Here is a 23,751-nt window from a genome sequence, read left to right as displayed (position 1 = left end):
ATTATTAAAGAAACGCAAGGAAGCCCCAGATATATTTAGTTGTCATCAGTATAAAATTAAAGTCATAACAGTATATATACTTTTGTTATCTCTTTTTCGACGGTATTTACCAGTAATTTGTTTCTTTATTTTATTAGAAGGTAATCACGTAACAATATTTTATTATGTAACGTCTTATTATAAAGATGTTTAATAAGGGTTTACAAGTATTTGCATTTATTTTTATTTAAAAATATGTGTAAAACTGGGATTACTCATTGTAGTGTAAATAATGAGCATAAAATAACTATTTTAAATTCTAAAGTAGTGTTAAGACTTAACGTTTTGTACAATTGCAAAATAATCTTCTTTGTAAAAAATATTTAATGAGATTTTATAGTAACTTAAACAAAATTAAATAAAAATTTATGTGAAAAAAAAATGTTAGTGTAGGGTGCCCTTGGATAGGGCAATGAAACTCGAAACTTTCACTGTGTATAAAATTTCTATTTCCCAATTATTTTGAATTTGATTTCTTATTGTTAGAAAATCTCACTTTTAAGTCATTTTTTCCTGTTTTCTGCAAGAACATAAAAATTACTAAAAAAAAAAGAAGAATAAACAGAGGCATGATATCGTAAATTTTTGCAAATGAAAAAAGAAACAACTTTATGTAATCCATAAAGTTGTTCTTTTTTTTTCCGAGAGTAACCCAGAAAAATTATTAAGTTTAAACTTTATCCTAATAGAATTGGAAATTAAATCTATGATACTAAATATATGTTAACGTAATAAAAAAATTTGGGATTTAGGGGAGTTTTAAGACTTTTATTTTGATGTAACCATTTGTTTACCATAAAAAAAAAAATGATATCGAAGCAATAGAAGGGGCTAATAATTGATGTCTTCTAGCATAAATATATTTCTGCTTTTGTCTCAGGCATTATTGCATACCTAAGCCGAAATATTTTTAAAATTTCATCCATTACTAAAACCCCTTTTCATTTTTTTTAAAACCCTTGTTTTTTTTTAAAAAAAAGAATTTTTTTTATTGCGTAGTTTTTGTAATTCAATAGTTTACATATCTACATATTCCTCTTCACTCCGAATTAAAGCATAGGGCTTCAATCATAGCTTTCCATCTCACTCTATTTGTGGCCAGATATTTTGCCTTTTTCCATGATTTTTCTACTGTTTCCAATTCCTTTACAATCGTCCTGCGCCAAGTATTTTTGGGTCTTCCTCTTTTTCTATTGCCCTGAGGGTTCCACTAAAAAACTTTTTTTACTTTAAATTTTTCAAGTTTGCGTAGAAAATGAACAATCCATTTCCATTTACTTTTTTTTCAATTTCCAGATCAATTGGTTTCTAACTCAATAGCTTAATGTTAACTAAAATTTTGAGTAAAACTTGGATATCCCAATTTAAATGCGTATGTTTCGTTCAATGGATTGTTCTTACAAAATTTAATTTTTGGTTAAGAAATTGAGGAACTATAAATTTTGATTTGAACTCACAAATGATTTTTCAAAAAGGAGTTGATCTCATTCCAATTTCTCTTTACTTAGTAATCGAATAAATACTCAACCTGCAATTCCCCCTCTTTTATCTTATGTACTCAGGTTGAAATCTCTTTACAAAAAAAATTTGGCATTTATTTTGCTGATATAGAGAAAGTAAATGGCTTTATGATCTAATTAAAAAGATGCAACAGAATTTGATTTAAAAGATTAAAACATTTTGAATAAAAAAGAGGTACGATCTTAGGCATCTCAAATTGCTTCTTTTTTTAATTTACTTAATTATTATTTTATTTTCTTACTTTTGTTATAGCAAAATGCAGTTTTAGGGACTAAATTGCTGTAATCAAAATGAGAAATATTTTTGTCACTGATTAAGAGATATCCCTCAAAGATATTTGCTGATAAGTGAATGTGGGTGATATCTTTTGACCACCCATGAGTTTTTTTTAAAGGAATTTATAGTCCGTGATGCTATTCTCCCTATGAAGTAAATATCAAGACCAGTGAGATAAGATCGAATATTTAAACTACTTATTTAAATATAAATATTTCATTGTTCGTGTACTTTTGTAGTTCTTGTTATTTTAAATTAACTTAAAATATCTTCTTGAATATATACGTATTTCTCAGATTTTTACATTTGGTCGTAATTCTTGAGATTAACTTTATTTCCTGCTCCATTTTAGAATTTGTTTGAGTAAAAGTGAGTATAGAATATTGAAGTTGTTTTTGAAGTTGTTTTAACTTCCCATGCTTTTTTATAACTATTTCTGCATAAACTAATTTGAATTGTCATTGAAACACGTTATATTGTTTTAAATTATTTAAATTAATTTAATAATAGCATTGTACAATTAAAATTATCCATAATTATGAAGTGCTATTTGAGAAAACTAAATAAATAATTTAGATTAGTAACTATTTATTTATTTGTATACTAGCTGCCTTACTAAAATGCGGCTGAAATTAAAATGTGTTTATTAAACATATGTTTCAGCTAATGTGTTTACAGTCTTTGGTCGTTATTTTTCCAAAGAAAGGTTTTTTATAGAAGAAGAACTTCTTTGATTTAAATAGTTCCTTTTTAAAATTAATTAATATATTTATTTTATGAATAATTGTAATATTTGTATCTTTATGTATTAGACTATATGTGGCGTATAATGGTAATTATGCTTTGTGAATATTCAAAATTTGCATACGATTGTAAAAATTGTATGTTCTAAAACAGTTCGACTAATACCCATTTTGACTAATTCGTCTAATAGCCCTAGTTTTCTTCAAAGATCTGAGTACGATTGTAAATAATTTGAAAATTTCTTCAATGACAATGTATTTCGCAAAACGTACAAAATTAAACAAGCACTATTTTTAAAGAATAACTACAGGTAATGTGGAGTTATACCTTGATATTTTATATCCTTTCAACCGTGAAATGTTTTTAAAAGTTCTATGACCAAAATCACAAATATTCACTTATACGATATATTAAATATAAAAGAATTTTCTTGCACTATAAGTTAGGCATCCTTTATTAAATAGAAGCATAAAAGCAAGGGTAAAAAGTGTGAATTAATAAAAAGGAAAAAAAAAGTCAAATGATTTATAATTTATTTTTAATGCTGTAGAGTACATAATATTGCAAAAATGCGCAATCAGAGATGCGATATTTTAACAAAATAACTAAATAAAATTGTCAAGCATTTGCTCCGTTATTCTAGATTGATAAAGATAAAAAGTTTAAGTGTGTTAATTTTAACTGAATTTACCCAAATTATTCTTATTATTAAAAACGAAGCTTTATGAAACAATTTTATCCTTTCGATTTATAGTCGATTGGTATATAAATGTAATTACTATGAGTATAGCTTATTATTTGGAACAAATGGGTTAACTATGAATTTTAGTCACTAACATTTTAAAAAAACTGCTCATTTATATGTTCTTTTATAAATTTGTTTTTTTTGTAACTATTGCATAAGTTTATTGAAGAATTAAAATAAATTTTAAAGTTTACTGTGCAATTAAACAAATATATAAATTAGTTGCTTAGTTAAACAAACACATAAAATTGTTGCAGATTTAAAAACATGCATAATTGTATCTTCAAAAAAAAGTAAAACTTTTCTTAAACATCTTCCTAAATTTGCAACATGCTGAACTTGCAAGAAACTATTAAATTTGCAACACACTTTAACCAATTTAAAATTTCGAATACTCATTGAGGTGAAATGTCCCCGTTGAGTGAAAAAGAGCTAATAATAAAAGAATTTTAAGTATTACTGAAGCTTATACATGGTTAAAATAAATATTGACTGTATTTTTACAAAAAAGTTTTCTTTAGTTTTTTGCGGAAATGTTCATCACTCCTTAGCTTCCTTAGACTTATAGGTGTGTAATTTAAAAATTTTTCAAACCAATTATTCACAATTTAGAAAACGCAAAGTTAAAGTAAAACAAATTGTTTTTATGTCAATATTTCACAAAAAAAAACCAGTTTGGAAAGCAAATTAAAAATGATTTAGAGATAGTGTATCTGTCAGCTATTTTATAATTTTAATACATAAAGAAAAGACATAACAATATTTATACCGGTCAGATTGTTTCTTTTTTCTTAAAATATCTTTTCGATACCTGTGGCTTTGTTTAGGGTAGAAAAGTGAACATTTTGATTGGAAAATATTTGACCGTTAAGCGTAAACCCAATCAAGCAAAAAAAAGTGTTCTAAAAAGTGTTTAAAAAATTTAAAAAAAAATTATTGCGTTTAAAGTTTTTTGACTGATAAATGTTGATGAATGAGGTGACAATGGTGAGTGAGTTTTACATTGCATAACTATATGATTTGACAACGCAACAAAATAATGAGACAGTTCAAAGATTACAATTTCTTCTTTTCTTGACAATTCTCGTTAATTCATATTTCTTTTTTTAAAGTTATAACTTTCGAAGCATAAGTCATTCAAAGTTATAACTTTAGAAGCTTAAATCAATTAAAGTTATAATTAAACAGTAACAAAGTGAATGTGTATTTTTTGCAAAATCCTTTTGATAAAATGTTTAGTTAATCATACAATGATACACTTAAAACTCAATAGGAGCAAATGTATTTTAAAATTGTTCCTGTAAAATTTGCCTAGTGTTTCTTAATAAACATTACGATATCATCCAGAAAATGGAAAGAAAATTAAAATATCTCTTATAAACACAAAGAGAAATCCTCAAACGATATTTTTTAATACTGATAAAAATATCGCAAACGATTTTTTTAGAAGGAAAACTAAGAGCATAAGTTTTAGTGTATTAATGGCAACGATAACTACAAATGAGCATAGTAATGGAACAATTTGTTTTAATTTGTTCACAGCCCCATAATGTGATAAATTTTCACCCACCACATTTAGCTACTGTTATGATTACGATAACTGTATTTACCTGCGGTCTCTCTCAACATTACAATCCTAGGTCGTGAGAAAAAGACCTGTATTGGAATGAAAAGAAGATAACACATTCGATCCCACAATGATGACAATCGAAAAAAGAAATGTTGATTCACCCGAGCTGTGCTTTTCTCACTATTCTCCATGGCAAAGTAAACTGTGCCTAAAGGATTAGTACGGATTATGCTTCGAAAATACAAATAGGATTTAATATAAAAATGTTGTTAAGAAAAATGACTAATGTCGCAGGCTTTTTCTTTATTTGCATGAGGAATACTTTTTTAAGGTAAGATTTTTATATTAATTTTAGACAAATTGAAACTTTTAACAACCGCAACTTATAAATTAAGCATACTACAGAAAATAATCTTTCACAAATTAATAGTTCATAGTAATTGTTTCTCATTTGAAAATAATATTATTATTTTTCCCCAAATAAAAACTTTCTAATTATTTACATAGATGGACAGCTTATTTTATCTAGTTTCGTATTAATGTATAAAATTTTAATACTTAAATGATTACATACTTTCTTGGAAAGAAAATACAGCCATTATTTTTATATAATAAAGCAATAGAATTTACAAATTAAAAATGCTGTATAAAATGAAAAACAATAAAATTGAAAATGCAATATTTAGATTGCATTGAATGCATAATTCTTTTAACAAAAATGCATCAAGCATATGGTGCATTTTAAAAGATATCAAGTAACCCGATTAACTATGCGTCCAGAAATACTTTCTGGTATTGGTTGAGTTTAATGAAATTTGTTATATTTTTAAAAATTTAAAAACTCCAAAACTTCCTTACTGAGAGGATTGAACAACAAGATTAGCAAAAAACCTACAAGAATCGAAATTTAAGTCATCATTCATGATATTATACTCAATCATTAAGTTCTAGAATAATTTAATTAAAGAAGCATTTCTGTTTGCGTCAACTGTAAACGTTAATTTTGCTAGATTACAGCAATGACATGCTAAAATTTTTTGATAAATTATAACTATTGTAAAGTAAAAGTTATAAGCAATGTAAGTGCAGATTTTCAAAATTTACATTTTTAATAAAAAATATTACAGAGTGTAAAGTAACTGTAAGAATGGATTCGAATTAGTTCAAATATGAATTTATAAATTTCTGAATTGAAAAGATTGATGTATGAATGAAAAGATTTTTAAATGAATTTGAGCAAATTAGTTTTGTGTGATGTAAACAATCAGAAATAAAGATTATGCATTGATTTTATTTCTTCAATTTGCTCTTATTTCTTTAATTTAAGCTTCAAATTGTTGAAATTTATTTGTTCCCAACACTTATTCAAACTGGTCGCGTCATAGCTCTCCTTTGATGCTTAAATTTGCTTCTATCGTTGCTTATCGACTGTTTGTAGCTAAATAAATGCCTTTGGAACTCTTCCACTCTAAAAAAGACTTTAAGAAATTATTTTTAAATTATTTTTATTAACCGCTTTCTAATCAGACAGAAATGTTAAATCGATTTGGGGAAACTGACTATAATGCTTAGTTCTAAAAGCTCAATAGGGGAAAAAATTTAAAACCCGGACGTTATTTCAAACTATTCTACTAAATAAAAATTTATTAGTAATTGAGTTTTACGGTAATTTTATTTTTATTCACAAATATTTATTAAAAATGCGGATATCTTAAATTAATTAAATTAGTAATTAGAAAATTACATTATGTAACATTTTTAATCTCTCCATTGGATGTTATGATTGGAATAAACTAATGTATCCAGATTTTATTGAAAAAAAATTTATACATAAAAGTTAGTTTTTAGATTTAGATATACATGGATTTAGAAATATTAGATTTAGAATAGGTAGATTTTAAAAGAAAAAAAGGAAGCTTCTAATTTAGATGTATCTCCTATCACTTTTTTATAACTGGGTTATTCTTTTATTTCCTTTCAAAGGTTTCTATAGTGAATAATTCAATACAAATAAAAGAAATGAATTATTTTAGAGAAAGAAGTAAATGTATCGAAGGTTGCGTGTCTTCTTAAAAGTAGATCATGTCTTACTTATCTATCTTACATATAGAATATCATCTATTTTTAATACTGCAATGATATTTCTCCTGTAGTAAAAGTGTTGTTATAAATACACTGTTATCTGGAAATAGAATAAAATCGAAATAGAAAAAATGGAAAATTTGCTAATTTTTTTTCAGAAAAGACACAATCTTCTTTATGCATCACAATTTAAAAATCTCATTGAAGGGAAATTTCATAATGTGATATGCTTAAGGATTTTATTATTTATTTTCAGATGTTATAGACAAAAATGTACCCAAATTTTTTTTGTTGCTTATTCTCTTCACAACTTGCCTACTTTAACGTGAGGTCAATTTCGTTTTTAGCTATTTTAACGCCCCCTCCATTTTTTACAATGCAGTATGAAACTTTTTCAAGTTATCGTTATAAAGTTTAAAAAAAAAACTTGATTGGAAGCTTTTCTTGACATAAGTAAATAGTGTATAACTTCAAACCTTTGTAAAAATTACTAGTTGAATGCTCGTTCTTTGTACGGGGTGAATAAAAAAAATAAAGTAATCAATATATCAGTATTCAACAATACTACTAAATCATGCACAAAATTAAAAGGCATGTACCGATACAATTAATAGAGATAATATAACCTTAATTTCTTTATTTATAATTACTTGTTGCCATTCTCAGATTCTTTTCGTTATTAAATTAAGCAAAACACGTTTTATGTAGTTCATCCCCTCATACTAGAGATTATTTGTATTCAGCATTACTTAACACGATGCTTTAGCTCACCGCCAGCTCATGATATTAAAAATTTATCTCTATCAAGTATTTTTTTCTTCGGTACGTTATACTTTTTCAGGAACCAATGACACTATTTTCACATAATCGGTATTAAATCTCCTCAGTATTGGTGCAGTTTTAATAATTACCAACTATATCAATATAGTGCTTTATACCTATAATAGTATATTTAGTATCTATTATTACATTACCTTTCAATATTTGATTTTAGAGCTAAATATATTCATCAGTAGCATTCCGTTAATTTTGCGTTTTAGAACATAGCTTATTTCTTCTATTTTAATATGCATATATTGTCCAAATTAATTAATGGTCAATAATAGTATGGCAATTTTTTGCGTTTCTCCAAAACGAATTTGCACGTCATCTCTATTAATTTTGCCTTTCAATATATAACTGCTTTTTTTTTTTTTTTTTAAATTTTAACTACCGTTGATTTAAAATTATTTATTTTCATGGAAACACGTATTAAAAGTATTACTATAAACAAAATAAACACATAGTTTCAGATAACTTTAAAAATACTAATTAGTGACGTAGTCCTCCGATGCTACCAAGTTAACGTTGTTAATTTTACAACAGGTGTTGAACAGTCAACCTAATTCTGGGTTTACGACTATCAATGTTCAGCTCCGTAACCTTTCAATTTTGAACCCAACCCAAAAGACAATAGAACTCATGGATCAAGCAGTGGGATAAAGTTGCCTTCAGGGGGAAATTTTTGATGGAATTAACCCGCATTTGCGTTACACGGAGGGAAAAACCACGAAAACCTTACACGGTTTGTCCAAGAGCAAGGGGATTCTAACTCATGATTCGTTTGCTATTGAGGATATTTTACGTCAGCACCGTGGTTGGTGCAAGCCGGGTGCAGAATTAGTATTAACTAGCCACCGCACGGATTCGAACCTGGGTCCCGCATTGGCAGGCAAACACTATATCCCCTGAGCCAACTTGGCTCTAACATTGTTCTGTGATATGGTTAATAAAAAATATTTCAATATTAAAATACGTGGAATAAACTTTTTTTGTTGTTAAAATAGAGCTATAAGCTAGTGAATATCACTGCTATCTTTAAACTATCTCATCCCACTCAAATGGTACGCAGTGAATTCTTCTAATATCGACAGTGACCTTCCCCGTGTTTTGAACTATTATTAGTATCCCAAATTTCCTCGCTTTCGCTCAGGTGGTTGAGATGTCTATATCGACGGACATTCATTATATAGATAGTTGAGTAAAAAAAACAAACATCTTAAGTGAGGTATTTTTTTAATGGATTTGGTAAGTTCTTGTCTTCAGATTTATCATCTTCGATTTCATCATTAAACATCATTAAACAATCATTAAACATATGCAAATAGAAATATCTCAATTGTATAAACAGAAATATTTAACTTTCTTCTTATTCCTTGAACCGTCTCCCCAGATGTAAAAACTTCGGAGACTTTCTGAAATAATATTTATTAGTATAACTTAATCTACCTTCATACAAAATTTGATGCTGTTATAAAGCGATACACATAAATTATTAATATTTAAAAAAAATTATGCTCTTATCTTTGTGTGCACATTTATGAAAAAAGAAAATCAAATGCAATGTTTTTCGTCCTGAAAAATATGTTTAGTAATATACCTATGTTTAGTATTATACATATTGGCATATTAAATGCGCACTTTCAAAATTTTATGTGTGTTTACATTTTTGCCTCTTCAAACTGCGTGATAAAGCAACTCATCGAGTCAAACAGTCTCTTACTTTTTAAATAAACAAAAAAGTATCAAACAAACAAACCAGACTACTCTATTCGAACTTCATAATAACGGAAAACCAATACGTGGGAATGAGCGAAACATCCGAAATCACAGCCTAGTCGCTTCACTGACATGTAGAAGATACATTCAAAAGAGGAAAGAGAAGAAAAAAAAAGCAGCTGGGATCCTTTATGGGGAAATAATAACCAATTGTACGAAGTAGACAGCTTTTCTGACCACTGGACTCCATAACAACAAAATAATCTATTGAGAGACAATTATGGAATAGTACACACCTGTCATAGATAGGGGAGGGGAAAATAACAATCAATAATGACTGGTGTATTCTGATTTAATTTTTATTAGGAAGGTATTCATTAGCGGTAGGTGTCGTTTTATTGGATTGGAATTTCATTCGAAAAGGGAGTTATTCAAAAGAAACGCATTATTTGATTTTGTGTATGAAAGTTACTCATAATGTTAGAATACAATAGTCACTGAAAAAGTGGTAAAAAATATATAAAACTTTCTTTTCAAAGGTTCCATGGAAAAATAAAGAAAGAAATCTATACAATGTTCACACGTAGAATATGTAAATCTGGCGATATAGTAATTCAATGTTGTTTTTTTTTAATGTGACATTATGTCTGTTCAAAAATAATGTATTTACATAGTAAAAATCACGTTGCATTATTGGAAATATTATTTGTGTGACGATGTAAGCAAGTTTAAATGTGTACGATGAAAAAAGAATAAATAAAATGAAGAATAGTTAATTTTTTTAGTTGGTGAGTTTTCTGTTAAGGTTATCTTAGTTTTATTTGAAATTTAAAATTTTTTACGCCTTTAGCCGTAATAATAAAAGGAAGAGTTTGCGTGTTTGTCTGTGTCTGTCTCTTATAACACCAGTATCACCTGTGTTTGCGTCCTGAAATTTGGACAGTGGGTCAAAAGAGAAATTTTAGTCCCCACAATTCAGAAAATAGTTCCAAAATTTCACTTAGTTCGGGACAATCGGGTGAGACGTTTAAAAGATCGAATTTTTTCATCGGTTTAGAACCATTCTTTTTTTTAAAAAATATTTTTAAGATATCACAGGAATTTCGCTAGCTTATAGCTATATTTAATTAAAAAATGAGATTATTGCACGTTTTTTAATATTTAATTATTTTTTTATTCATCGAAAACGATGTGCTTATTTGTTTATAGTAACAATTTTGAAGAGTGATAAAGCCAAAAAATTTAAAATCATATGTAATTGAAAAAAATTATAAGTTATTTAACTGTTATTGTCTTAATTTTGATAATTCGGGCTACTGACATGATGGTAAAAGGTTCTATTTCCAAATATGCAAAAAGGGCCAGCCTTTTTAAATAAGTAGAATTTTTTTTTTAATGGCGGGCACTTGGGGATTGTCCCACTGGCCACAGGAATGCCAGAACTGCTACTCTTTTCTCGTTACCCAGTGGGCACCTGTGGCGAAGCCACGGTGGTGGAGCAGCGTCGCCCACGTCACGCAACCACAAACCCGTTTATAGGGCGGGTCACATTCACACAAAATAGAAAGGACATAGAACACAGAGAGAGAAAGAAACATTCATGCCCTGAGCAGGATTCGAACCGGTGGCCAATGGCTCCGCTGTCAGACACGCTAACAACTCGGCCACCTGATCGGCAAATAAGTAGAATTTCAAGTGCTTCGAGATCTAAAATTGTACAGTCAAAAATCAGGACAATATATAAGTATAACAAACTCATATTGCTCAAGTGCTAGTTTAAATTTTGACACTTAAATGTTAGATCGCGGTAAATTTGTAATTAAAATGTTTAGCACAACATACGATATAATTAAAAACAATATGCTAATTATCTCAACGGTACCTTTGAGAGATAATAAATAAAATTAGAAACTTCGTTAAAGTCAAACTGCACACTTATTTGCTATTATAAATTATGCAAGACAATGAGTTTCGTTTTTAAGGGTTTTTTGCCAAAACGAAAACAACTGTTGTTACGAATTTCTTGAAGCTAAAAGGATACATAGAAAGTTAAGAAATACAGAAAGCTAACAATTAAGAAAGAAAAGAATACACAGAAAGTAAGTTAAAAGAATACATTTAAAATTGTAAACAATTCATTTAATGCTAATAATAAACTTTAAAAAATAATTAGCTCAATGGCGTCGTTCAGAAACTAATAGACATCATAACCAAGTAAATAAATATTTGCATTAATAACTTAAAATCACAGGAATGGATTTACTTGGTTATGTAATTTAACAGGTAAAATCTACATTGGTGTCAAGATTAAGTAACAATTAAGCTATCACGAAAATATCTTATTCAATAATTATCGCTTTGTATAATATTCACAAGATTATCATACTCGTTACGCCTCTGTGTACTATCTGTAACCGGTGACTAACGTATTCAGGACCTGGCTTTGTTCTACTTGTTGGCGTACTTTGCTTTATGGTACCAATAACCAATAAGTACTGATTTTTTCTATAAAGTTTATGGTATTTTTATTTAAAGGATAATAATATAAAATTTTTGAATTTAAAATACATGCTCAAAGAAAAGATGTGAACATTTAATTATTATTAATAATGGTTGATATTAAAATTCTTTTGTATTAGAATTCAATAAGTTCAAATACCTTAAATATGAAATGAATGCAGTATGGACGAATAAAAATTAACATGTTTTTTTTTTTAACATTTACCACTGATAGTGAAATATAATATTTCTTTAATTTTCGATAACTTATGCTAGCCTAGACATTCGTTTTTATCACACTTTACTTCTGCCCTTTAACTATGAGTTAGGAGAACTTAAGGGATATTTAATTTTTTCTTGTGGTTTCGTCTGCTTCCGTTTTTTAAATATTTTGCAAAAATGATGTTTCCATGACATAAGGTCCATTTAATAGGTTATTTATAAAAAAATATAACAGTTGTATTATTTTTTATAACAAGTTTACTGGTGCAATTAATAAATTTAATATTATTTATTGTTATGTTTAAAACAACTAATCTATCTATCTATATAAAAATGAATGTTTGTGTGTGGGTGTGTTCTATATAGACTCCTAAACCATCCGACCTAAAGCAATGAAACTTGGCATACAGATAGTTTGAAGCACGATATTAGATTATAGATATTAGAGCATTCTGCGACGAGTAGTTCGAGCGGGATGAAGGAAAAACTAAATGAAATTTTCTGATTGGTTAAACGTTATCCATTGCTTTAAATTTAACAATTAAATTTTTCACATATCTTAAAGATAACATCAGTGATAATTCCTAGCTTATAGCTAACTAATGTGGATTAGTCACGTTAAGATTAAAGTGAAAGGATGGTATGTTTAATGTAACAGTTCTGTTACATTAAACATACCCATGTTGATGCAACCACTTTATGTTATTTTCTCTGACTCATTAATTCCCCGAAAAATGTCACTTATACGGTTATTTCATCAGGCTCTTTAATTGTGTCGGTATATGCCTTTCTGTTTAGAGCATGATTTCGTTACTTTTCTCAGTACTGATTTAGTGATTCTTTAGCTTTTTTTTTTATTCACCCCGTACGAAGCAATTTTTTTTATAAATACATATTCAATATTTTTGCCTCACAACCTTTAAACAATTTATGAATAGACAATTATGAATCTTCATTTATAGTACTTCATATATACTGTACTTCACTAAAATTTCATTTATTCTTTATTTATACTGTTAACTGATCTTGAATTGCTGTTTACGGTATTTTGCCGTTATATCACGTGAAAAAAATAGCTGAAGCAATCAATGTAATGTGGGGCCAATATCAGGTTGTTATTTATTAATTTTTTTGAAGTATAGTTGCACAGTAAATAGAATAATTTTTTAAAAATTAAGCTTCATCTGATTTTCTGTCCCATAGTGGACTACAAGTAAGACGCGGTGATCAGTAAATTACCAAAGTCAATCACCACTGGCTGCTGTCTGTTAGTGAGCGGGTGGGTGAATTTCGATCAGCCAGCGGAGGGAACGAGGGTGCTCGGTAACGGTCCTCGTTAAGCTGTTCTACCGTAAAGTGCTAGATTTCACCCACATGTCATCATTTTACCAAAATATGTTGAGTTTACAGAGGATCAAAATTGTGATGACATGTCTACGTCTCATCCTCAGTGATGACTGTCACCGATAGCCCATTGTGCATCTCTAGTGTGACGTAAATAAATTCATACTACTTACCCGACTTTCTGAATTAAAAGCACAAGTGCGAAAAAGAACATAAAAGCGTTCAAATAAAAACGTTCATTTCAAATCAGATCAAAACTTTCACAGTTTTCAGTCGTTTTAATCTATGAATAAGCTTCAAATTCCCAAAAATTGATTAACACTCCAAAAAACTTTATTTTATAATATGTTAAATCTACAACTTGGTGAGAAAAAAATGAAAACCTTCTTTACAACTACTATTATATGTTAAAAATAAATGCCACATTTCTATTTATAACTTAGAACTAGTTTCAACAGTTGGTAACATGAAAAAAAAATTTAAATTCAAATTATAAAAGATTCGGTGTGTATGAAAGTTTTTTTTTGTTTTTTCCAGATGTATTTCAAACAAGCTAGAACACCAGTTTAACAGTATATTTTTATTATATTTTTTATCCTTATCCTTTTAAATTAAAATTATCCTTAATTATCCTTTGACATTATCCTTTTTCCGTAAATTATCCTTTCAACATTAAAGTAGTTAATCCTAACAGTACGAATAAAGCTGCCTCTTTTTTGCTTCACTTAACTAATTTTTCTTTGTAACGAAAATAATTTTAAACATAAAACAGTGAATTATTATTAGAAGGTAAAAAAAAATATGAGTGTTATTCAAACCAAGTTCTTAAATTATTTAAATTTTCTTTTGTTGATAAAAGTAACATGCTACTTCAAAAAATTTTTAATTAATAAAAGCCTGTATCTTTCAATTGCTTTGATTCTTGCTAACAGGCAAGATTAAGAATCATGAATAGTGGCTATTTACTGTTTAAATGAATAATATAACAGGAAAAATGCATTAGTTAAAAACTGTGCTAATAATTTGACTCCTACAATGTGAAAGACTGGAGGACAATTAATAGTTTGGCGGATCTACTGTCGGGATTTCATCGCCTTGTTGGCGTCGCATCCGGGGAATTTCAATTGGAGTATAGCCAGCTAAGATTTCTAAAGTCATTCAGAAAAAAATGACCTCAGAGAATGAATGACTAAAAGACAGGTTATTAGAACATTTCAAAAATGTATGGTAACCATGGTAACGGTGATCAAATGTGAAAATAACAGTTTTTCTAAAAAAACGATTCATCTTTTATTTGAGAATGTGATTTTTTTATTATTAAATTTCCTTTTGGATTACAAAAACTCGAGTCCCTCGTTATCTTTATGGATATCTATATGAAAGGTAATATTTTACTTTCTATAAAATAACTTATATTTGGAAGACTGCGTTTGCAAATTCCTGGAAGTTCATTTTTGCGTTTAAGCAGTTAGCTGTGGATTTAGTTCCATGTTAAAGCTGTCGATGTTATTTCGTAGTAGCAAGCAGTTTTTTTTAAAAAGTTTTTACAAGTAACTTTAAGAAGTTTTTTAATAAAAATTGTGATTTATTGATTTTTAAATCGATTTAATATTATACTGATAAATACTGTATTCACAAATAGATTAATGATTATTCACTCGATATGATGTTACTAATTGTTATATGCACTTATATTTCTAACAACAAATTTAAAGGAGAATTTTCAGAAATGTTTCTACTAAAGAAGATCCTCTCTTATTTAGTTTTCAATTACGTAACTGATTAATCAAATAGTTAATCAAAGATCAATCAAACTTGAGTTTAACTATGAATCAACAGCATTCTTCATGAGGTTTGAGATATTTTTTAAAGTTCATCATTTTTAAATGGTTATTCTCATTTTTAGTTCTTTAATATTACAAATTATGAATGTTTTGATAATTAATGATGCATATTAATGTATTTATTTCCAAGTTAAACTAGATTACGTAGACTCTAATAACTTGACCAAATGTAAACTATAATAGTTAAAATATCGATTGATGCTGCTTTTCAAAATAGTTATCCCTGTCAGACGACAATATATGTGCTTGAGCTGCTAACCCACTTAACTTTCACACGACAATAATACGATATACTTCAACTATATTCATTCGACGTGCTGTTTGGAACGTTGATCAGTTTCAGTTTCGAACTTACAACCATGTGCTTTTAATGAAAGGTGTAATTTGGGTTTCAACCAATCATAACTACTGTTGCGTGAATATTTTTTGGATAGTTAATCAGTAGCTATAGATTTTTTTTTGTATGTCTGGTAAACATTACCTCTAGTTTGAAGAAGTGCTTTCATCAGGTCTTTTGAGTCCAAGTTAAAGTAATATTTAAGTCAATAATTCAAATGAATTATCCTTAGCCCCTACCTTTCTCTGAAATATATTTAAAATATATTAATTCCTAACTTATTTCACACTTTTCTAAACTTGAGATCCATATGAATAAAATCAACTTCAATTTTCAAATGTATATTTTTTATCAACTACTAAACACACTCCGGTCTTTTCCTTTCCAATATCTCATCCGTTCCCGTTGCTCCTTGTTTTTCTTTTAAATATTTAAAAAAAAAAAAAAAAAGAAATCTTACTTGTCGTAGAAAATTCTTTTTTTATTTGCTTTGAATTGTGTAAATATAAAGATTCAGAATAATTTTAAACAACATTCACTAATACTTTTATAAACTTTTGAGGACAACGGATACTTTAAGGAATTAGCTTTTTTCATTTAAATATGGTCCTTATAACTCCATAACATTTTAGTAATCGTTTCTCTTTTTACTGTTTTTCTTTCATTTTGTCATTTTGTTTTGCTGTCCGTGGAATATGCTCCTTAAGCTTTGGAAATTAAGAGGTAGAAGGTTCGAGTACCATCGTGTAAGGTGGAATATTTTCCTCGCTGTTGCTTCTCTTTCTGGGCCGGCATGAATCATTTGTACTGTGTTTCAATTTGATTTTAACTTGCAAGCAGATCTCGATCACTTAGGAGTAATAATCCCAGTGTTTGCATAAGCGAATAGCATGCGGGCGTTTACTTAGAACTAATAAGAGTTTTTAACTCTAAGCTTTTGAGCAACTTCATACAAATATTGCCAATTTCGGTGGAACCGATTACTCGCTAAACACAGATATCTATCTGACGATCCCGAACTCTGATGGAGAAGATTTCGTGCTTATTTACAGTCACTAAAGTTTAGTGTTTATAGGCAAACAACATAAAGATGCATTTTTTATTTTGATTTATTAAGTTTTATTTTTATTTATTATTTACGGAAAGAAGAATAATGAAAATTTTTTGAAAATTGAACCCACTGTCTGTAATGTTTCTTAATGATAGGTCCAAAGGGCAATTTGAGCATAGAAGTCACAGCTTCACTTAGAATCTTGCGACCTACTCTCTACTGTAATTCTATAATTTGGTAAAAGACTTTAGTCATGAGTCTGAAACACTCTTTCTTCCATGCACCTCCACTAATCTCTATAGTGAGTCGCGGTGGTTCAGGGGTTAAAGCGTTCAACTTCAAATTAGGTGACCCAGGTTCGAGTCCCAGCGGTGGTTGGTTGATACGAATTCTGCTCCCATCTCGCACCGACCATAGTTCTGACATAAAATATCCTCAGTGGTAGACGAATCATAGGTTAGAATATTCTTGCTATCGAGCTAACCGTGGGAGGTTTTCGTGGTTTTCCATGTAATGCAAATGCGAGTTAGTTCCAACCAAAGTCCTCCACGAAGGCTAGATTGTTCCTGGAGTTCGCTTGTCTTAGGGATATTGTTCAAAATTATAAGGTTTCGGAGTTGAATTTTGATAGTCGTAAACTCAGAATTAGGTTGACTTTTCAACACCGGTTATAAAATTAATAACGCTAACATGGCAGCATTCGAGGGATAAGTCAGTAAATTAATAATTAAAACCTATTATAAAATAAAATCTTTACGTTTTATCATTGGTATTTTTTATTATTGGTATATATTTTTTATCATTATTCATTGATGTTCCTCAGATGGCATATTAAAATTCTTGAAGATTGATTATCTGATTAATTTTAAATTTTTTCACACAGACAAAATTCATACGGAATTTTTAATTTCCCAAGTGACACTAACCTGTGATTTTTCCTGTCTATCACTACTATTTGTTAACGTCAAGAAAAGTTGATATCCGAAAAATTGATGAGTTAAAAAAAAATACGAAATTAACAAGCACGCGTAAGAAGTGCTATGAACCGGATGTGATTTCAGTAGTGAATTAAATATAAATTAATTTAATTTTAGTGAAATAAGTGATTAATGATCTCTTATTCATAAAATGTGTTAAATTACATGAAATTTTAATTCGATTCTCAGACAATAATCAATTCTACATTGAAAATGTATTAATGACTATTTTTATAAAGTTAATTCAAATTTTCTTGTAAATTGAAAAGTGTTTTTTTTAGTTATTTAATTATTGTTACGGTGTTGCTGAATTTATTATTTTCTAAAGAAATGATAAAATAATTTGTATTAGATAAAAATTTAGTTGAAAACGTCCAGCAAAAACTTTTTCAAAATAATAATTTCGTTTCGTAGTTCTTCTATGCGATCTGTTTGGTTTTTTCTAAATTTTAGAGACTTGTGAACAAATTTAAAGTGTTTTTATTTGAATGCGCAAGTTTTCACCTTAAACTTATATTTTATTAACTAGAAAAATATGAATTTTTAAATTTAAAAGATTCATCTTCTAGTCTACTATTTCTTCCGTGAGGAAAAATATGGTGTCGAATTAATCGCCAAAAGTAATTCTTGTAATCCTAAACTGCTTACAGAGCAACACGGTGAAATAAATTTGAGTTTGTTTACATTGATCATGTACACGCTAAAAATGATAGGAAAATAATTTTTTTAGTATTGTATAATCCGCGAAGAATAGTGTTTACCATTGCAATATTAAATTATTATAGATTAATTATTAATTTGTTGAATGTCAAATCTGAAGGAACATTCGTGTTTATTAGACCTAGTTAAAAATTGGTAAGCAAAATTTCGATCCTTTAAAAACTATGTTTAATAATTTGCAAAAATGTTAATTTTTCACCTTTATTGGGTAATAATGTTGGATTTAATATACTTATATTTTTATATCTTAGTGTAATTAGCTTCATAAGAGTTTGATTTATAATTACTTTTGTTCCATTTCGTGTAATTTCAAATAAATATTGTTTGATGCATTTCTAAACATTTACTATAGATTTTTAATGTAAGAAAAGGTTTAGAGATTTGTTGAATTATTTTTTTATTACTATATAAATTTCTTAAATATATTTTTTTACTGCAATATGTTCCTTACTACTTTCAACTCAACACTGAAATGTGTGCTGACCTAATTTGGCGATAGTGTCGTAATATTAGAAAATTTAATCTTTTTATGACGTAGTTAGATAAATGTAAAGTAGATATGAATTATAAATTTGAGTATCCTTAATGCACAATAATTAGTGAGAATTTATGCTGTAATCTATAATTGAATTATACATAAATGCTAAGTGAAAGTAGCATGTTATATTTTTACTGACGTCATTGCATATTATTATAAATAAGGTTTTGGAGTTAAATACCGAAAACTTTATGCTATTCGATTCATTTTTTTTAAAAATAACCTTTTTCGACTTCTTTAAAATCCTATGTCTTAATTTTAAAGCTAATTAGTTTGATATTTTTCCAATCTAACAAACCAGTTTTCTTATATAATTTAAAGGGGTTTAATAAAAAAAAAGTTTTGCATTAAAATGGAGTGTATTTGGTGAATAATTTTAACTTAAACTTTTTCAGTTAGTTACAGGTTTGATTGTAACTGTATCAGCTAAAATTTGACCAATTAACCTTAAATAGTTTGCAGCTTTTAACAATAATGATTAAACAAAATAGTTTCATTAACACATTTTAGCTAGTCTTTCACTGTCCCCATAAAGTTCATCTTATTTACAGAAGCTCGGGTTGCATTGTTACGTTGCTAGTAAAATTATTTCCTCTTTTTTACTATTTGTTTTTGCGTCAAACCAAGTTTCTAGCACCATTTGCTTTCCTTGCTTTGAGTATGAAGCGCCGTTAATGTTTTGCGTAGCATAGTCAACTCTGTTTGTTGTGCTGTTAAATTCTACATTCAGTTCAGTCTGATTAACGGTACTACCTATAACTATAATTTGCATATTTGAGGTGTTACGTAATAATTGGTCTTTGAAATTTGTCGATAAAGGAAAAAAAAAGAGTACATATCAGTGGGCACAAATTGAAGTTTGAGGGAATAAAAGTCATATGAAAAGATTAAAACCAGTTTTATTGCCTGACGAAACTTTGAGGTATTTCTAATAATCGCCTTTCAATACCTCCAGTAATCAAACAAGTTAGTACCTCCTTCCAGAGTAGTGATAAGATATATTTTGAAGGTACTTTTTTCTTTAGCATGAATAATTATTTACGATCCCAAATGGCTACGCTTTCTTAACTTCATTTTTTCGAAGAAGTTTTGCGTATTAAAGACGGTCTTCACGGAACACCATATAAATTCATGAGAAAATAAATTTTTATTTAAAGTGTCAGAATAAAAAAGTCCCTTTCTTAAATATGAAATAATAATTTTTTGTAATGAGATATATCTTTTTACTTTTGATATTATATTTGCGAGTGGGAACATAAGTAGTATAACAGTAGAACAAAGCTACAGATTTAAATTAATTTTTGATGACCCAGTTTTTTTCCCGTCAGTTTCAATTTCTAGAATTATAGAGCTCACTTACGGCTATTTATAACTAGTAATGACGCAAAACTTAATTAACACATGTAGTCAAGCCCAAAAAGTTATTTTTCTGGCTTAATTTGTATAATCGGACAGAGTTGTGGTTAGCAAAATTAAATTTTTTCTACTATAAAATCTACTCAATTTTGCAAATCTGGTACTCTGGTCGAATTATCACTTCATATTTGTGTACTGAAAATGAAAAAAAATAATATCGGATTCAAAACTAATAATGGATGCTGAGCATATGCGTCGCATCGGGGAAGGGAGGAATAGGGGGACGGGCTATCCAATTTTCCTGAATTTCAGAATTTTTCAAAATTATTAATTTCTTAAACCCCAAAATCCAAACAGCTACTTTTTTATTTTAAAGTTTAAATCCTTAAAAAGGAGTTAGGCATTTTTACAATTCAAGCAACAATTCAAGCTCAATGAAACAAAATTTATGAACAATGAAACAATTTTTCAATAAATGTAAGTATTTTAATAATTTTTTTTATTTTAGCTTTGAATTGTAAAAAGCGGCTATTTTAGTTTATGCACAATATAATTTTTTCAGTTGTAATGAAAGTTTATCAAAACTTTACATTATTGTCAAAAGTTTATTAGTATCATTTTAATATACTACTCACCAACTCCCATAGTTACCTTTGAAACATCTCTGTTTTTTTAATGTTATTTTTAAATGTCAACACTTCCTTTTTTAAAAAAAAGGATGATTTATTTACATAATATATACTAATTGTAGTGTTTTGTTAATATGTTAATCGTATCAAAATGAAGGATCACTTAGATTTGAAAAATGTTCAGTTGTATTTGAAAAAAAATTACATTGGAATACAGAATGTGTGCCATAATAAAAAGAATACGTGTAAAGTAATCTTACTTGTTAACTATGTATAACGATAACCTACAGAGGTTGGACTAAAATATGGAAATACTTTTAGACTAAACTATCTTCCTTTTAGCAGCAAATATTTTGGAAGGCTTTCCGTGGCAAAACTGTGGACACAATTTGAAAGATCATGTATGAAGTTTTTAGAAATGGCGTCTTTTTTACCCGAGCAAAATTTGGATGGAACAAAAGAAAGTTAAAACCTTTTGTCTCTTTTGAGAGCACTGTAATTTTAAAAGCATTCTTATTAATATCGCAATATTATAGAATGATTTCAAAATTGCTGATATTAAAGCTAGAAGTTTCTTCATTTTGATCAATCCAAATTTGACACGGGTAAAGAGGACATATCTAAAGGCTTCAATCTCTGAAAGCTATAAAATTGTGCCAACAGTTTTGCCATGTGAAATATTTCAAACAATTTGCTGCTGAAAGAAATATTGCTTACTTAGTATAGATTAGTTTCAAATATTTTTGCTCCCTCCCCTAAAAAAACTTATATTATATGACTGTTTAAATTGGAAACGGTTTTTGTCCCAGACTTTCATATTTTAAAAATTTCGAAACAAATTTTAGGATTTACATTTGGTAACATCTGATGTCTTCTCCACTTATTTTTTTAAGAATTTTATTTATTAAATTCTTTTTGTTGCTTTTGAAATCAAATCAAGTGTGAGCTTATAAAATGAAAATCTCGATAGATATATAAGTTTTTCTTCAATAGTAAATAAAAAAGCCATTATTTAAAGCAAAAAAAGAGTTAAAAATTCTTTAAATAAAGGTCTTAAAAATGTAATAATTCCCTAACAAATGGGAATTTCAACAAAAATTGCATTAAATTCATAAGGGAAATTAAATCTTTCAGCTTGTCAAATTTCAACTCTGTACTTGTGTCTGATTCTGCAAATTCGAATTTAAAAGTTGATAATTCTGGAACTAATAACTGAATTCTTTTTCTTAATGCATCGTACTCTTTGAGTAATTTTTTGCACGAATTGAATAATATTTTTTAATGTCGAGGTAGTTTTGTTTCATAGCAAATAACTTAAGCATGTTTTAAGCTCGAATTTTGTAATCTGATTCGTTTTAAGCCTAAATGTTTGCTTAAATTTTGAAAGATTTTTTAATATTCATATAATTATTACCGATATCCATTTCACATAAAATATAATTTTTTACTACCTAATTTGAATGTAGCGTACGTTTTTTTTTTGGGGGGGGGAATGTATAATTAGAATGTATTCTGAACTATTTCATTTCTTTATCAAACAACTCTTGAAAATCTGGAAGACCAGATTGCTTTTTATTCTTTGGATTTATTCTTTACATTCACTTATTCCTAAAGTAAATGCCTCCTTTAGGTAACACGAAAACAAAGTTTTTATTTCGTTCTTTCTATTTTTGAACGAACTTAGTTTAAAACGTTATGTCTATTTTTTCAAAATGGCGTCGCTTGCGTTTGGTACAGAATAGCCGATTCCAGATAATGTGTCATTATGTTTAGCAGTAACACAATCCAAGCTTTGCTTCATTTTCCGGCTTGACCTTAACAAAGTAATGTCTAAAGTTTGTAACAGGCCTATAAAAACATAATTCATAGACCAGTTTTTGGTTTCATTATTTTTTTTTAACTTTATAAACTTTTATATAATATTGTTGGCTTAAACTAGTAAAGGTAACTTTTTCAATAATCTAATTTTATTTTTGACCTAAAACAGGAAATATCTGATTTTCTCTCTAGGTATCGTTAAAAAATGTAAATATAAATGCAAATTATATACAAATATAAAAAAACCCGAAGTTTGTTACAGTTTTTATTTGTTACTTTGGTTTTCTATCTGGCATTTAATTAAAAAACACAATAATAACCATACGTTTTAATCTGAAAAGGAATAAAAAGTAAAAGCGTATTCTTTCTCTAAAACTTACGTTTATTCTTTGTTCGATGAATATTAACTTCATCTGGTAACTACGCGACTGAGAGATAAACTATGGGAAACAATTCTTTGTCACAGGTGCTACTCGTGGACTTGTTTTAGTTTTCGGTAATAAAAAGGGACTAAGAAATAATGTTAACGACATTAATGATGTTGTTAACAGCATGAGATTTGAGAGAGGCTAATTTTTTCTTTCAACAGAATTCTACCCCTGCTTATTTTTTCTAATGAATATGTATAATGAATACATAAAAGTCACGCGGGATAATGGGTATGAAAGAAAGCTTTTAATTTTCTCTTTTCTAGTAATTGAATTTTCTTCTGCAGTTCGTGGTTGAATAATCGGTTTCTGATTGAACTTTTATGCACGCTTTTGATATTCTTAAAAATTGAAACAAAGATTAAAGAAGAATTTTTAAATTTTTAAGACGAATTTAGTTAATTAGTATATATTTAGTTAATATATATATATATATATATATATATATATATATATATTCTGGAGAAAAAAAA

General features: G+C 28.1%; 1 protein-coding gene across 7 annotated transcripts in view; it reads left to right on the top strand.

Moving 5' to 3' along the window:
• Positions 1-1,986: 1,986 nt before the first annotated feature.
• Positions 1,987-23,751, top strand: part of LOC107438011 (delta-like protein B) — a 168,261-nt gene continuing 146,496 nt past the window's right edge. For 2 of the 7 annotated variants that reach the window (XM_043040816.2, XM_016050167.3), the window contains exon 1: positions 14,737-14,963. The gene's annotated coding sequence lies outside the window, so the exon portion shown is untranslated. Of the gene's footprint in view, positions 2,206-4,965; positions 5,227-14,736; positions 14,964-18,418; positions 18,645-23,751 lie in introns of those variants that run through there. The other 5 variants (XM_071180338.1, XM_071180331.1, XM_043040817.2 and 2 more) reach the window with 5 other exon arrangements.

The sequence above is a fragment of the Parasteatoda tepidariorum genome, chromosome 1, assembly GCF_043381705.1.
Source record: "Parasteatoda tepidariorum isolate YZ-2023 chromosome 1, CAS_Ptep_4.0, whole genome shotgun sequence".
NCBI lineage: Eukaryota > Metazoa > Arthropoda > Arachnida > Araneae > Theridiidae > Parasteatoda > Parasteatoda tepidariorum.
The sequence above is the reverse complement of the archived record's forward strand: the minus strand, read 5'-3'. Positions and strand labels throughout refer to the sequence as shown.